Here is a 13,820-nt window from a genome sequence, read left to right on the forward strand (position 1 = left end):
TCAGAAACAGTAAGTGCTTCTTGTTGGGGTAGTCGTACAGACATATTCTACATGACCACTAATGTAATACTTTCAAAATTATACTGCTAATGCAAATCTGGCCAGAGCAGCTCGGTGGAAATGTGTCTATTCATAGGAAAACAACCACATTTTCATCGGTCGTTAACACCCGGGAATTACCTATAGAATTGATGGTTGTTGTCCAAAAATGGAGAAGGGGGATGTAGAAAATTTTAGACCATTCCAAACCAATTGAAACTACTTGACAAAGAAGGTGGAGTCAAGTTTAAATGGAAAAAACATATTTAAAAGGACATTTGTTCCACTCGGTAGCACTTCGCCGTCTCACAAGACAGAAGTAAGAGGGAGGACTCATCCATGCGCTTATGGGAAATAAATGGACGACTCCCAGTCCTCGTCTGTTTCATTGACTCAACCTGAGCATTGACTTGATGTTCAGCAACGGTAAGTGCTTCTTGTTGGGGTATTTGGACATACATATTCTGCATGAACACTGATGTTTTTCAACTGACTGCTGAAAAACTTTAGAGACAGTTTATTGATACCTGAAATTATTTTTGATCCGTCTTGATTTCAGACAAGCAAAATGTGATGGTTTGCCAGTCAGACTACCTAAACATCAGCACTGACTTGTCTTTGTATAGAGTAAGTACTATTTGTTGGGGTAACCTTGTTGAATTAATAAATTCCTATTAACTTTGTTTTGAACATCACATTAAAATCCCCTTAAATAGACACTGATACTTTGGTAATTCATAAGTGTTTCTCTTCGGGGTAGTTTTTGTTGTGGACTCACATAAGTTATATGCCCTTGTGTTTAATGCTCTACATGACCAATACTTCCCAAACAAAGGCGCTGACTAGAATTTTACTGCAGTAAGTGCTTTTTGTTGGGGTAGTGTTCTTGAGTACCTTATCAAGAATATAACCCACAGTCCACGTCTGTTTCATTGACCAAACCTGAGCATTGACTTGATGTTCAGAAACAGTAAGTGCTTCTTGTTGGGGCAGTCGTACAGACACAATCTACATGACCACTAATGTAATACCTTCAAAGTGACAAATTGTTGATACTTGTAATTGAAAATTGTTAGAAACGTCACCTTGAAATCACCTCAAACAGAGACGCTGATGCTTGGGCAGTTCATAAGTGCTTCTCTTTGGGGTTGTTTCGGGTGTGGACTCTCACAAAACATTTACCCTTGTGTTTAATGCTCTGAATTGTTCACCAATACTTCCCAAACAAAGGCGCTGACTTGATTTTTACTGCAGTAAGTGCTTTTTGTTGGGGTAGTGTTCTTGATGACCTCATCAAGAAAATAACCAGTCCTCAGTCCACGTCTGTTTCATTGACCCAACCTGAGCATTGACTTGATGTTCAGAAACAGTAAGTGCTTCTTGTTGGGGCAGTCGTACAGACACAATCTACATGACCATTAATGTAAAACTTTCAAAGGGACAAAATGTCGATACTCGTAATTGAACATTTTTGGAAATGTCACCTTGAAATCACCTCAAATAGAGACGCTGATGCTTGGGCAGTCCATAAGTGCTTCTCTTTGGGGTTGTTTCGGGTGTGGACTCTTACAACTTATGCAATTGTGTTTAATGCTCTGAATTGTTCACCAATACTTCCCAAAAAAAAGCGCTGCCTTGATTTTTACTGCAGTAAGTGCTTCTTGTTGGGGGAGTGTTCTTGAGTACCTCATCAAGAAAATAACCCATCCTCAGTCCACGTCTGTTTCATTGACCCAACCTGAGCATTGACTTGATGTTCAGAAACAGTAAGTGCTTCTTGTTGGGGCAGTCGTACAGACACAATCTACATGACCACTAATGTAATACTTTCAAAGTGACAAATTGTCGATAAATGTAATGAAAAATAGTTCGAAATGTCCCCTTGAAATCACCCCAAATAGAGACGCTGATGCTTGGGCAGTCCATAAGTGCTTCTCTTTGGGGTTGTTTCGGGTGTGGACTCTTACAACTTATGCAATTTTGTTTAATGCTCTGAATTGTTCACCAATACTTCCCAAACAAAAGCGCTGACTTTATTTTTACTGCAGTAAGTGCTTCTTGTTGGGGTAGTGTTCTTGAGGACCTCATCAAGAAAATAACCAGTCCTCAGTCCACGTCTGTTTCATTGACCCAACCTGAGCATTGACTTGATGTTCAGAAACAGTAAGTGCTTCTTGTTGGGGCAGTCGTACAGACACAATCTACATGACCACTAATGTAATACTTTCAAAGGGATAAATTGTCGATAAATGTAATGAAAAATTGTTCGAAATATTCCCTTGAAATCACCTCAAACAGAGACGCTGATGCTTGGGCAGTCCATAAGTGCTTCTCTTTGGGGTTGTTTCGGGTGTGGACTCTCCCAAAACATTTGCCCTTGTGTTTAATGCTCTGAATTGTTCACCAATACTTCCCAAACAAAAGCGCTGACTTTATTTTTACTGCAGTAAGTGCTTCTTGTTGGGGTAGTGTTCTTGAGGACCTCATCAAGAAAATAACCAGTCCTCAGTCCACGTCTGTTTCATTGACCCAACCTGAGCATTGACTTGATGTTCAGAAACAGTAAGTGCTTCTTGTTGGGGCAGTCGTACAGACACAATCTACATGACCACTAATGTAATACTTTCAAAGTGACAAATTGTCGATACTTGTAATTGAAAATTGTTGGAAATATCCCCTTGAAATCACCTCAAATAGAGACGCTGATGTTTGGGCAGTCCATAAGTGCTTCTCTTTGGGGTTGTTTCGGGTGTGGACTCTTACAAAACATTTGCCCTTGTGTTTAATGCTCTGAATTGTTCACCAATACTTCCCAAACAAAAGCGCTGACTTGATTTTTACTGCAGTAAGTGCTTCTTGTTGGGGTAGTGTTCTTGAGTACCTTATCAAGAAAATAACCCACAGTCCACATCTGTTTCATTGACCAAACCTGAGCATTGACTTGATGTTCAGAAACAGTAAGTGCTTCTTGTTGGGGCAGTCGTACAGACACAATCTACATGACCATTAATGTAAAACTTTCAAAGGGACAAAATGTCGATACTCGTAATTGAACATTTTTGGAAACGTCACCTTGAAATCACCTCAAATAGAGACGCTGATGCTTGGGCAGTCCATAAGTGCTTCTCTTTGGGGTTGTTTCGGGTGTGGACTCTTACAAAACATTTGCCCTTGTGTTTAATGCTCTGAATTGTTCACCAATACTTCCCAAACAAAAGCGCTGACTTGATTTTTACTGCAGTAAGTGCTTCTTGTTGGGGTAGTGTTCTTGAGTACCTCATCAAGAAAATAACCAGTCCTCAGTCCACGTCTGTTTCATTGACCCAACCTGAGCATTGACTTGATGTTCAGAAGCAGTAAGTTCTTCTTGTTGGGGCAGTCGTACAGACACAATCTACATGACCACTAATATAATACTTTCAAAGGGACAAATTGTCGATAATTGTAATAAAAAATTGTTGGAAATATCCCCTTGAAATCACCTCAAATAGAGACGCTGATGCTTGGGCAGTCCATAAGTGCTTCTCTTTGGGGTTGTTTCGGGTGTGGACTCTTACAACTTATGCAATTGTGTTTAATGCTCTGAATTGTTCACCAATACTTCCCAAACAAAAGCGCTGACTTGATTTTTACTGCAGTAAGTGCTTCTTGTTGGGGTAGTGTTCTTGAGTATGTCATCAAGATAATAACCGGTCCTCAGTCCACGTCTGTTTCATTGACCCAACCTGTGCATTGACTTGTTGTTCAGAAACAGTAAGTGCTTCTTGTTGGGGTAGTCGTACAGACATATTCTACATGACCACTAATGTAATACTTTCAAAATTATACTGCTAATGCAAATCTGGCCAGAGCAGCTCGGTGGAAATGTGTCTATTCATAGGAAAACAACCACATTTTCATCGGTCGTTAACACCCGGGAATTACCTATAGAATTGATGGTTGTTGTCCAAAAATGGAGAAGGGGGATGTAGAAAATTTTAGACCATTCCAAACCAATTGAAACTACTTGACAAAGAAGGTGGAGTCAAGTTTAAATGGAAAAAACATATTTAAAAGGACATTTGTTCCACTCGGTAGCACTTCGCCGTCTCACAAGACAGAAGTAAGAGGGAGGACTCATCCATGCGCTTATGGGAAATAAATGGACGACTCCCAGTCCTCGTCTGTTTCATTGACTCAACCTGAGCATTGACTTGATGTTCAGCAACGGTAAGTGCTTCTTGTTGGGGTATTTGGACATACATATTCTGCATGAACACTGATGTTTTTCAACTGACTGCTGAAAAACTTTAGAGACAGTTTATTGATACCTGAAATTATTTTTGATCTGTCTTGATTTCAGACAAGCAAAATGTGATGGTTTGCCAGTCAGACTACCTAAACATCAGCACTGACTTGTCTTTGTATAGAGTAAGTACTATTTGTTGGGGTAACCTTGTTGAATTAATAAATTCCTATTAACTTTGTTTTGAACATCACATTAAAATCCCCTTAAATAGACACTGATACTTTGGTAATTCATAAGTGTTTCTCTTCGGGGTAGTTTTTGTTGTGGACTCACATAAGTTATATGCCCTTGTGTTTAATGCTCTGAATTGTTCACCAATACTTCCCAAACAAAAGCGCTGACTTGATTTTTACTGCAGTAAGTGCTTCTTGTTGGGGTAGTGTTCTTGAGGACCTCATCAAGAAAATAACCAGTCCTCAGTCCACGTCTGTTTCATTGACCCAACCTGAGCATTGACTTGATGTTCAGAAACAGTAAGTGCTTCTTGTTGGGGCAGTCGTACAGACACAATCTACATGACCACTAATGTAATACTTTCAAAGTGACAAATTGTCGATACTTGTAATTGAAAATTGTTGGAAATATCCCCTTGAAATCACCTCAAATAGAGACGCTGATGTTTGGGCAGTCCATAAGTGCTTCTCTTTGGGGTTGTTTCGGGTGTGGACTCTTACAAAACATTTGCCCTTGTGTTTAATGCTCTGAATTGTTCACCAATACTTCCCAAACAAAAGCGCTGACTTGATTTTTACTGCAGTAAGTGCTTCTTGTTGGGGTAGTGTTCTTGAGTACCTTATCAAGAAAATAACCCACAGTCCACATCTGTTTCATTGACCAAACCTGAGCATTGACTTGATGTTCAGAAACAGTAAGTGCTTCTTGTTGGGGCAGTCGTACAGACACAATCTACATGACCATTAATGTAAAACTTTCAAAGGGACAAAATGTCGATACTCGTAATTGAACATTTTTGGAAACGTCACCTTGAAATCACCTCAAATAGAGACGCTGATGCTTGGGCAGTCCATAAGTGCTTCTCTTTGGGGTTGTTTCGGGTGTGGACTCTTACAAAACATTTGCCCTTGTGTTTAATGCTCTGAATTGTTCACCAATACTTCCCAAACAAAAGCGCTGACTTGATTTTTACTGCAGTAAGTGCTTCTTGTTGGGGTAGTGTTCTTGAGTACCTCATCAAGAAAATAACCAGTCCTCAGTCCACGTCTGTTTCATTGACCCAACCTGAGCATTGACTTGATGTTCAGAAGCAGTAAGTTCTTCTTGTTGGGGCAGTCGTACAGACACAATCTACATGACCACTAATATAATACTTTCAAAGGGACAAATTGTCGATAATTGTAATAAAAAATTGTTGGAAATATCCCCTTGAAATCACCTCAAATAGAGACGCTGATGCTTGGGCAGTCCATAAGTGCTTCTCTTTGGGGTTGTTTCGGGTGTGGACTCTTACAACTTATGCAATTGTGTTTAATGCTCTGAATTGTTCACCAATACTTCCCAAACAAAAGCGCTGACTTGATTTTTACTGCAGTAAGTGCTTCTTGTTGGGGTAGTGTTCTTGAGTATGTCATCAAGATAATAACCGGTCCTCAGTCCACGTCTGTTTCATTGACCCAACCTGTGCATTGACTTGTTGTTCAGAAACAGTAAGTGCTTCTTGTTGGGGTAGTCGTACAGACATATTCTACATGACCACTAATGTAATACTTTCAAAATTATACTGCTAATGCAAATCTGGCCAGAGCAGCTCGGTGGAAATGTGTCTATTCATAGGAAAACAACCACATTTTCATCGGTCGTTAACACCCGGGAATTACCTATAGAATTGATGGTTGTTGTCCAAAAATGGAGAAGGGGGATGTAGAAAATTTTAGACCATTCCAAACCAATTGAAACTACTTGACAAAGAAGGTGGAGTCAAGTTTAAATGGAAAAAACATATTTAAAAGGACATTTGTTCCACTCGGTAGCACTTCGCCGTCTCACAAGACAGAAGTAAGAGGGAGGACTCATCCATGCGCTTATGGGAAATAAATGGACGACTCCCAGTCCTCGTCTGTTTCATTGACTCAACCTGAGCATTGACTTGATGTTCAGCAACGGTAAGTGCTTCTTGTTGGGGTATTTGGACATACATATTCTGCATGAACACTGATGTTTTTCAACTGACTGCTGAAAAACTTTAGAGACAGTTTATTGATACCTGAAATTATTTTTGATCTGTCTTGATTTCAGACAAGCAAAATGTGATGGTTTGCCAGTCAGACTACCTAAACATCAGCACTGACTTGTCTTTGTATAGAGTAAGTACTATTTGTTGGGGTAACCTTGTTGAATTAATAAATTCCTATTAACTTTGTTTTGAACATCACATTAAAATCCCCTTAAATAGACACTGATACTTTGGTAATTCATAAGTGTTTCTCTTCGGGGTAGTTTTTGTTGTGGACTCACATAAGTTATATGCCCTTGTGTTTAATGCTCTGAATTGTTCACCAATACTTCCCAAACAAAAGCGCTGACTTGATTTTTACTGCAGTAAGTGCTTCTTGTTGGGGTAGTGTTCTTGAGTATGTCATCAAGATAATAACCGGTCCTCAGTCCACGTCTGTTTCATTGAACCAACCTGAGCATTGACTTGAAGTTCAGAAACAGTAAGTGCTTCTTGTTGGGGCAGTCGTACAGACACAATCTACATGACCACTAATGTAATACTTTCAAAGGGATAAATTGTCGATAAATGTAATGAAAAATTGTTCGAAATATTCCCTTGAAATCACCTCAAATAGAGACGCTGATGCTTGGGCAGTCCATAAGTGCTTCTCTTTGGGGTTGTTTCGGGTGTGGACTCTCACAAAACATTTGCCCTTGTGTTTAATGCTCTGAATTGTTCACCAATACTTCCCAAACAAAAGCGCTGACTTGATTTTTACTGCAGTAAGTGCTTCTTGTTGGGGTAGTGTTCTTGAGTACCTCATCAAGAAAATAACCAGTCCTCAGTCAGTCTGTTTCATTGACCCAACCTGAGCATTGACTTGATGTTCAGAAACAGTAAGTGCTTCTTGTTGGGGCAGTCGTACAGACACAATCTACATGACCATTAATGTAAAACTTTCAAAGGGACAAAATGTCGATACTCGTAATTGAACATTTTTGGAAACGTCACCTTGAAATCACCTCAAATAGAGACGCTGATGCTTGGGCAGTCCATAAGTGCTTCTCTTTGGGGTTGTTTCGGGTGTGGACTCTTACAACTTATGCAATTGTGTTTAATGCTCTGAATTGTTCACCAATACTTCCCAAACAAAAGCGCTGACTTGATTTTTACTGCAGTAAGTGCTTCTTGTTGGGGTAGTGTTCTTGAGTATGTCATCAAGATAATAACCGGTCCTCAGTCCAGGTCTGTTTCATTGACCCAACCTGTGCATTGACTTGTTGTTCAGAAACAGTAAGTGCTTCTTGTTGGGGTAGTCGTACAGACATATTCTACATGACCACTAATGTAATACTTTCAAAATTATACTGCTAATGCAAATCTGGCCAGAGCAGCTCGGTGGAAATGTGTCTATTCATAGGAAAACAACCACATTTTCATCGGTCGTTAACACCCGGGAATTACCTATAGAATTGATGGTTGTTGTCCAAAAATGGAGAAGGGGGATGTAGAAAATTTTAGACCATTCCAAACCAATTGAAACTACTTGACAAAGAAGGTGGAGTCAAGTTTAAATGGAAAAAACATATTTAAAAGGACATTTGTTCCACTCGGTAGCACTTCGCCGTCTCACAAGACAGAAGTAAGAGGGAGGACTCATCCATGCGCTTATGGGAAATAAATGGACGACTCCCAGTCCTCGTCTGTTTCATTGACTCAACCTGAGCATTGACTTGATGTTCAGCAACGGTAAGTGCTTCTTGTTGGGGTATTTGGACATACATATTCTGCATGAACACTGATGTTTTTCAACTGACTGCTGAAAAACTTTAGAGACAGTTTATTGATACCTGAAATTATTTTTGATCCGTCTTGATTTCAGACAAGCAAAATGTGATGGTTTGCCAGTCAGACTACCTAAACATCAGCACTGACTTGTCTTTGTATAGAGTAAGTACTATTTGTTGGGGTAACCTTGTTGAATTAATAAATTCCTATTAACTTTGTTTTGAACATCACATTAAAATCCCCTTAAATAGACACTGATACTTTGGTAATTCATAAGTGTTTCTCTTCGGGGTAGTTTTTGTTGTGGACTCACATAAGTTATATGCCCTTGTGTTTAATGCTCTACATGACCAATACTTCCCAAACAAAGGCGCTGACTAGAATTTTACTGCAGTAAGTGCTTTTTGTTGGGGTAGTGTTCTTGAGTACCTTATCAAGAATATAACCCACAGTCCACGTCTGTTTCATTGACCAAACCTGAGCATTGACTTGATGTTCAGAAACAGTAAGTGCTTCTTGTTGGGGCAGTCGTACAGACACAATCTACATGACCACTAATGTAATACCTTCAAAGTGACAAATTGTTGATACTTGTAATTGAAAATTGTTAGAAACGTCACCTTGAAATCACCTCAAACAGAGACGCTGATGCTTGGGCAGTTCATAAGTGCTTCTCTTTGGGGTTGTTTCAGGTGTGGACTCTCACAAAACATTTACCCTTGTGTTTAATGCTCTGAATTGTTCACCAATACTTCCCAAACAAAGGCGCTGACTTGATTTTTACTGCAGTAAGTGCTTTTTGTTGGGGTAGTGTTCTTGATGACCTCATCAAGAAAATAACCAGTCCTCAGTCCACGTCTGTTTCATTGACCCAACCTGAGCATTGACTTGATGTTCAGAAACAGTAAGTGCTTCTTGTTGGGGCAGTCGTACAGACACAATCTACATGACCATTAATGTAAAACTTTCAAAGGGACAAAATGTCGATACTCGTAATTGAACATTTTTGGAAACGTCACCTTGAAATCACCTCAAATAGAGACGCTGATGCTTGGGCAGTCCATAAGTGCTTCTCTTTGGGGTTGTTTCGGGTGTGGACTCTTACAACTTATGCAATTGTGTTTAATGCTCTGAATTGTTCACCAATACTTCCCAAACAAAAGTGCTGACTTTATTTTTACTGCAGTAAGTGCTTCTTGTTGGGGTAGTGTTCTTGAGTATGTCATCAAGATAATAACCGGTCCTCAGTCCACGTCTGTTTCATTGAACCAACCTGAGCATTGACTTGAAGTTCAGAAACAGTAAGTGCTTCTTGTTGGGGCAGTCGTACAGACACAATCTACATGACCACTAATGTAATACTTTCAAAGGGATAAATTGTCGATAAATGTAATGAAAAATTGTTCGAAATATTCCCTTGAAATCACCTCAAATAGAGACGCTGATGTTTGGGCAGTCCATAAGTGCTTCTCTTTGGGGTTGTTTCGGGTGTGGACTCTTACAACTTATGCAATTTTGTTTAATGCTATGAATTGTTCACCAATACTTCCCAAACAAAAGCGCTGACTTTATTTTTACTGCAGTAAGTGCTTCTTGTTGGGGTAGTGTTCTTGAGGACCTCATCAAGAAAATAACCAGTCCTCAGTCCACGTCTGTTTCATTGACCCAACCTGAGCATTGACTTGATGTTCAGAAACAGTAAGTGCTTCTTGTTGGGGCAGTCGTACAGACACAATCTACATGACCACTAATGTAATACTTTCAAAGTGACAAATTGTCGATACTCGTAATTGAACATTTTTGGAAACGTCACCTTGAAATCACCTCAAATAGAGACGCTGATGCTTGGGCAGTCCATAAGTGCTTCTCTTTGGGGTTGTTTCGGGTGTGGACTCTTACAAAACATTTGCCCTTGTGTTTAATGCTCTGAATTGTTCACCAATACTTCCCAAACAAAAGCGCTGACTTGATTTTTACTGCAGTAAGTGCTTCTTGTTGGGGTAGTGTTCTTGAGTACCTTATCAAGAAAATAACCCACAGTCCACATCTGTTTCATTGACCAAACCTGAGCATTGACTTGATGTTCAGAAACAGTAAGTGCTTCTTGTTGGGGCAGTCGTACAGACACAATCTACATGACCATTAATGTAAAACTTTCAAAGGGACAAAATGTCGATACTCGTAATTGAACATTTTTGGAAACGTCACCTTGAAATCACCTCAAATAGAGACGCTGATGCTTGGGCAGTCCATAAGTGCTTCTCTTTGGGGTTGTTTCGGGTGTGGACTCTTACAAAACATTTGCCCTTGTGTTTAATGCTCTGAATTGTTCACCAATACTTCCCAAACAAAGGCGCTGACTTGATTTTTACTGCAGTAAGTGCTTTTTGTTGGGGTAGTGTTCTTGATTACCTCATCAAGAAAATAACCAGTCCTCAGTCCACGTCTGTTTCATTGACCCAACCTGAGCATTGACTTGATGTTCAGAAGCAGTAAGTTCTTCTTGTTGGGGCAGTCGTACAGACACAATCTACATGACCACTAATATAATACTTTCAAAGGGACAAATTGTCGATAATTGTAATAAAAAATTGTTGGAAATATCCCCTTGAAATCACCTCAAATAGAGACGCTGATGCTTGGGCAGTTCATAAGTGCTTCTCTTTGGGGTTGTTTCGGATGTGGACTCTCACAAAACATTTGCCCTTGTGTTTAATGCTCTGAATTGTTCACCAATACTTCCCAAACAAAAGCGCTGACTTGATTTTTACTGCAGTAAGTGCTTTTTGTTGGGGTAGTGTTCTTGACCACTAATGTAATACTTTCACAGGGACAAATTGTCGATAATTATAATAAAAAATTGTTGAAAATATCCCCTTGAAATCACCTCAAATAGAGACGCTGATGCTTGGGCAGTCCATAAGTGCTTCTCTTTGGGGTTGTTTCGGGTGTGGACTCTTACAACTTATGCAATTGTGTTTAATGCTCTGAATTGTTCACCAATACTTCCCAAACAAAAGCGCTGACTTTATTTTTACTGCAGTAAGTGCTTCTTGTTGGGGTAGTGTTCTTGAGTATGTCATCAAGATAATAACCGGTCCTCAGTCCACGTCTGTTTCATTGAACCAACCTGAGCATTGACTTGAAGTTCAGAAACAGTAAGTGCTTCTTGTTGGGGCAGTCGTACAGACACAATCTACATGACCACTAATGTAATACCTTCAAAGGGATAAATTGTCGATAAATGTAATGAAAAATTGTTCGAAATATTCCCTTGAAATCACCTCAAATAGAGACGCTGATGCTTGGGCAGTCCATAAGTGCTTCTCTTTGGGGTTGTTTCGGGTGTGGACTCTCACAAAACATTTGCCCTTGTGTTTAATGCTCTGAATTGTTCACCAATACTTCCCAAACAAAAGCGCTGACTTGATTTTTACTGCAGTAAGTGCTTCTTGTTGGGGTAGTGTTCTTGAGTACCTCATCAAGAAAATAACCAGTCCTCAGTCAGTCTGTTTCATTGACCCAACCTGAGCATTGACTTGATGTTCAGAAACAGTAAGTGCTTCTTGTTGGGGCAGTCGTACAGACACAATCTACATGACCATTAATGTAAAACTTTCAAAGGGACAAAATGTCGATACTCGTAATTGAACATTTTTGGAAACGTCACCTTGAAATCACCCCAAATAGAGACGCTGATGCTTGGGCAGTCCATAAGTGCTTCTCTTTGGGGTTGTTTCGGGTGTGGACTCTTACAACTTATGCAATTGTGTTTAATGCTCTGAATTGTTCACCAATACTTCCCAAACAAAAGCGCTGACTTGATTTTTACTGCAGTAAGTGCTTCTTGTTGGGGTAGTGTTCTTGAGTATGTCATCAAGATAATAACCGGTCCTCAGTCCACGTCTGTTTCATTGACCCAACCTGAGCATTGACTTGTTGTTCAGAAACAGTAAGTGCTTCTTGTTGGGGTAGTCGTACAGACATATTCTACATGACCACTAATGTAATACTTTCAAAATTATACTGCTAATGCAAATCTGGCCAGAGCAGCTCGGTGGAAATGTGTCTATTCATAGGAAAACAACCACATTTTCATCGGTCGTTAACACCCGGGAATTACCTATAGAATTGATGGTTGTTGTCCAAAAATGGAGAAGGGGGATGTAGAAAATTTTAGACCATTCCAAACCAATTGAAACTACTTGACAAAGAAGGTGGAGTCAAGTTTAAATGGAAAAAACATATTTAAAAGGACATTTGTTCCACTCGGTAGCACTTCGCCGTCTCACAAGACAGAAGTAAGAGGGAGGACTCATCCATGCGCTTATGGGAAATAAATGGACGACTCCCAGTCCTCGTCTGTTTCATTGACTCAACCTGAGCATTGACTTGATGTTCAGCAACGGTAAGTGCTTCTTGTTGGGGTATTTGGACATACATATTCTGCATGAACACTGATGTTTTTCAACTGACTGCTGAAAAACTTTAGAGACAGTTTATTGATACCTGAAATTATTTTTGATCCGTCTTGATTTCAGACAAGCAAAATGTGATGGTTTGCCAGTCAGACTACCTAAACATCAGCACTGACTTGTCTTTGTATAGAGTAAGTACTATTTGTTGGGGTAACCTTGTTGAATTAATAAATTCCTATTAACTTTGTTTTGAACATCACATTAAAATCCCCTTAAATAGACACTGATACTTTGGTAATTCATAAGTGTTTCTCTTCGGGGTAGTTTTTGTTGTGGACTCACATAAGTTATATGCCCTTGTGTTTAATGCTCTACATGACCAATACTTCCCAAACAAAGGCGCTGACTAGAATTTTACTGCAGTAAGTGCTTTTTGTTGGGGTAGTGTTCTTGAGTACCTTATCAAGAATATAACCCACAGTCCACGTCTGTTTCATTGACCAAACCTGAGCATTGACTTGATGTTCAGAAACAGTAAGTGCTTCTTGTTGGGGCAGTCGTACAGACACAATCTACATGACCACTAATGTAATACCTTCAAAGTGACAAATTGTTGATACTTGTAATTGAAAATTGTTAGAAACGTCACCTTGAAATCACCTCAAACAGAGACGCTGATGCTTGGGCAGTTCATAAGTGCTTCTCTTTGGGGTTGTTTCGGGTGTGGACTCTCACAAAACATTTACCCTTGTGTTTAATGCTCTGAATTGTTCACCAATACTTCCCAAACAAAGGCGCTGACTTGATTTTTACTGCAGTAAGTGCTTTTTGTTGGGGTAGTGTTCTTGAGTACCTTATCAAGAATATAACCCACAGTCCACGTCTGTTTCATTGACCAAACCTGAGCATTGACTTGATGTTCAGAAACAGTAAGTGCTTCTTGTTGGGGCAGTCGTACAGACACAATCTACATGACCATTAATGTAAAACTTTCAAAGGGACAAAATGTCGATACTCGTAATTGAACATTTTTGGAAACGTCACCTTGAAATCACCTCAAATAGAGACGCTGATGCTTGGGCAGTCCATAAGTGCTTCTCTTTGGGGTTGTTTC

The sequence above is a fragment of the Entelurus aequoreus genome, linkage group LG08, assembly GCF_033978785.1.
Source record: "Entelurus aequoreus isolate RoL-2023_Sb linkage group LG08, RoL_Eaeq_v1.1, whole genome shotgun sequence".
NCBI classification, from domain to species: Eukaryota; Metazoa; Chordata; class Actinopteri; order Syngnathiformes; family Syngnathidae; genus Entelurus; species Entelurus aequoreus.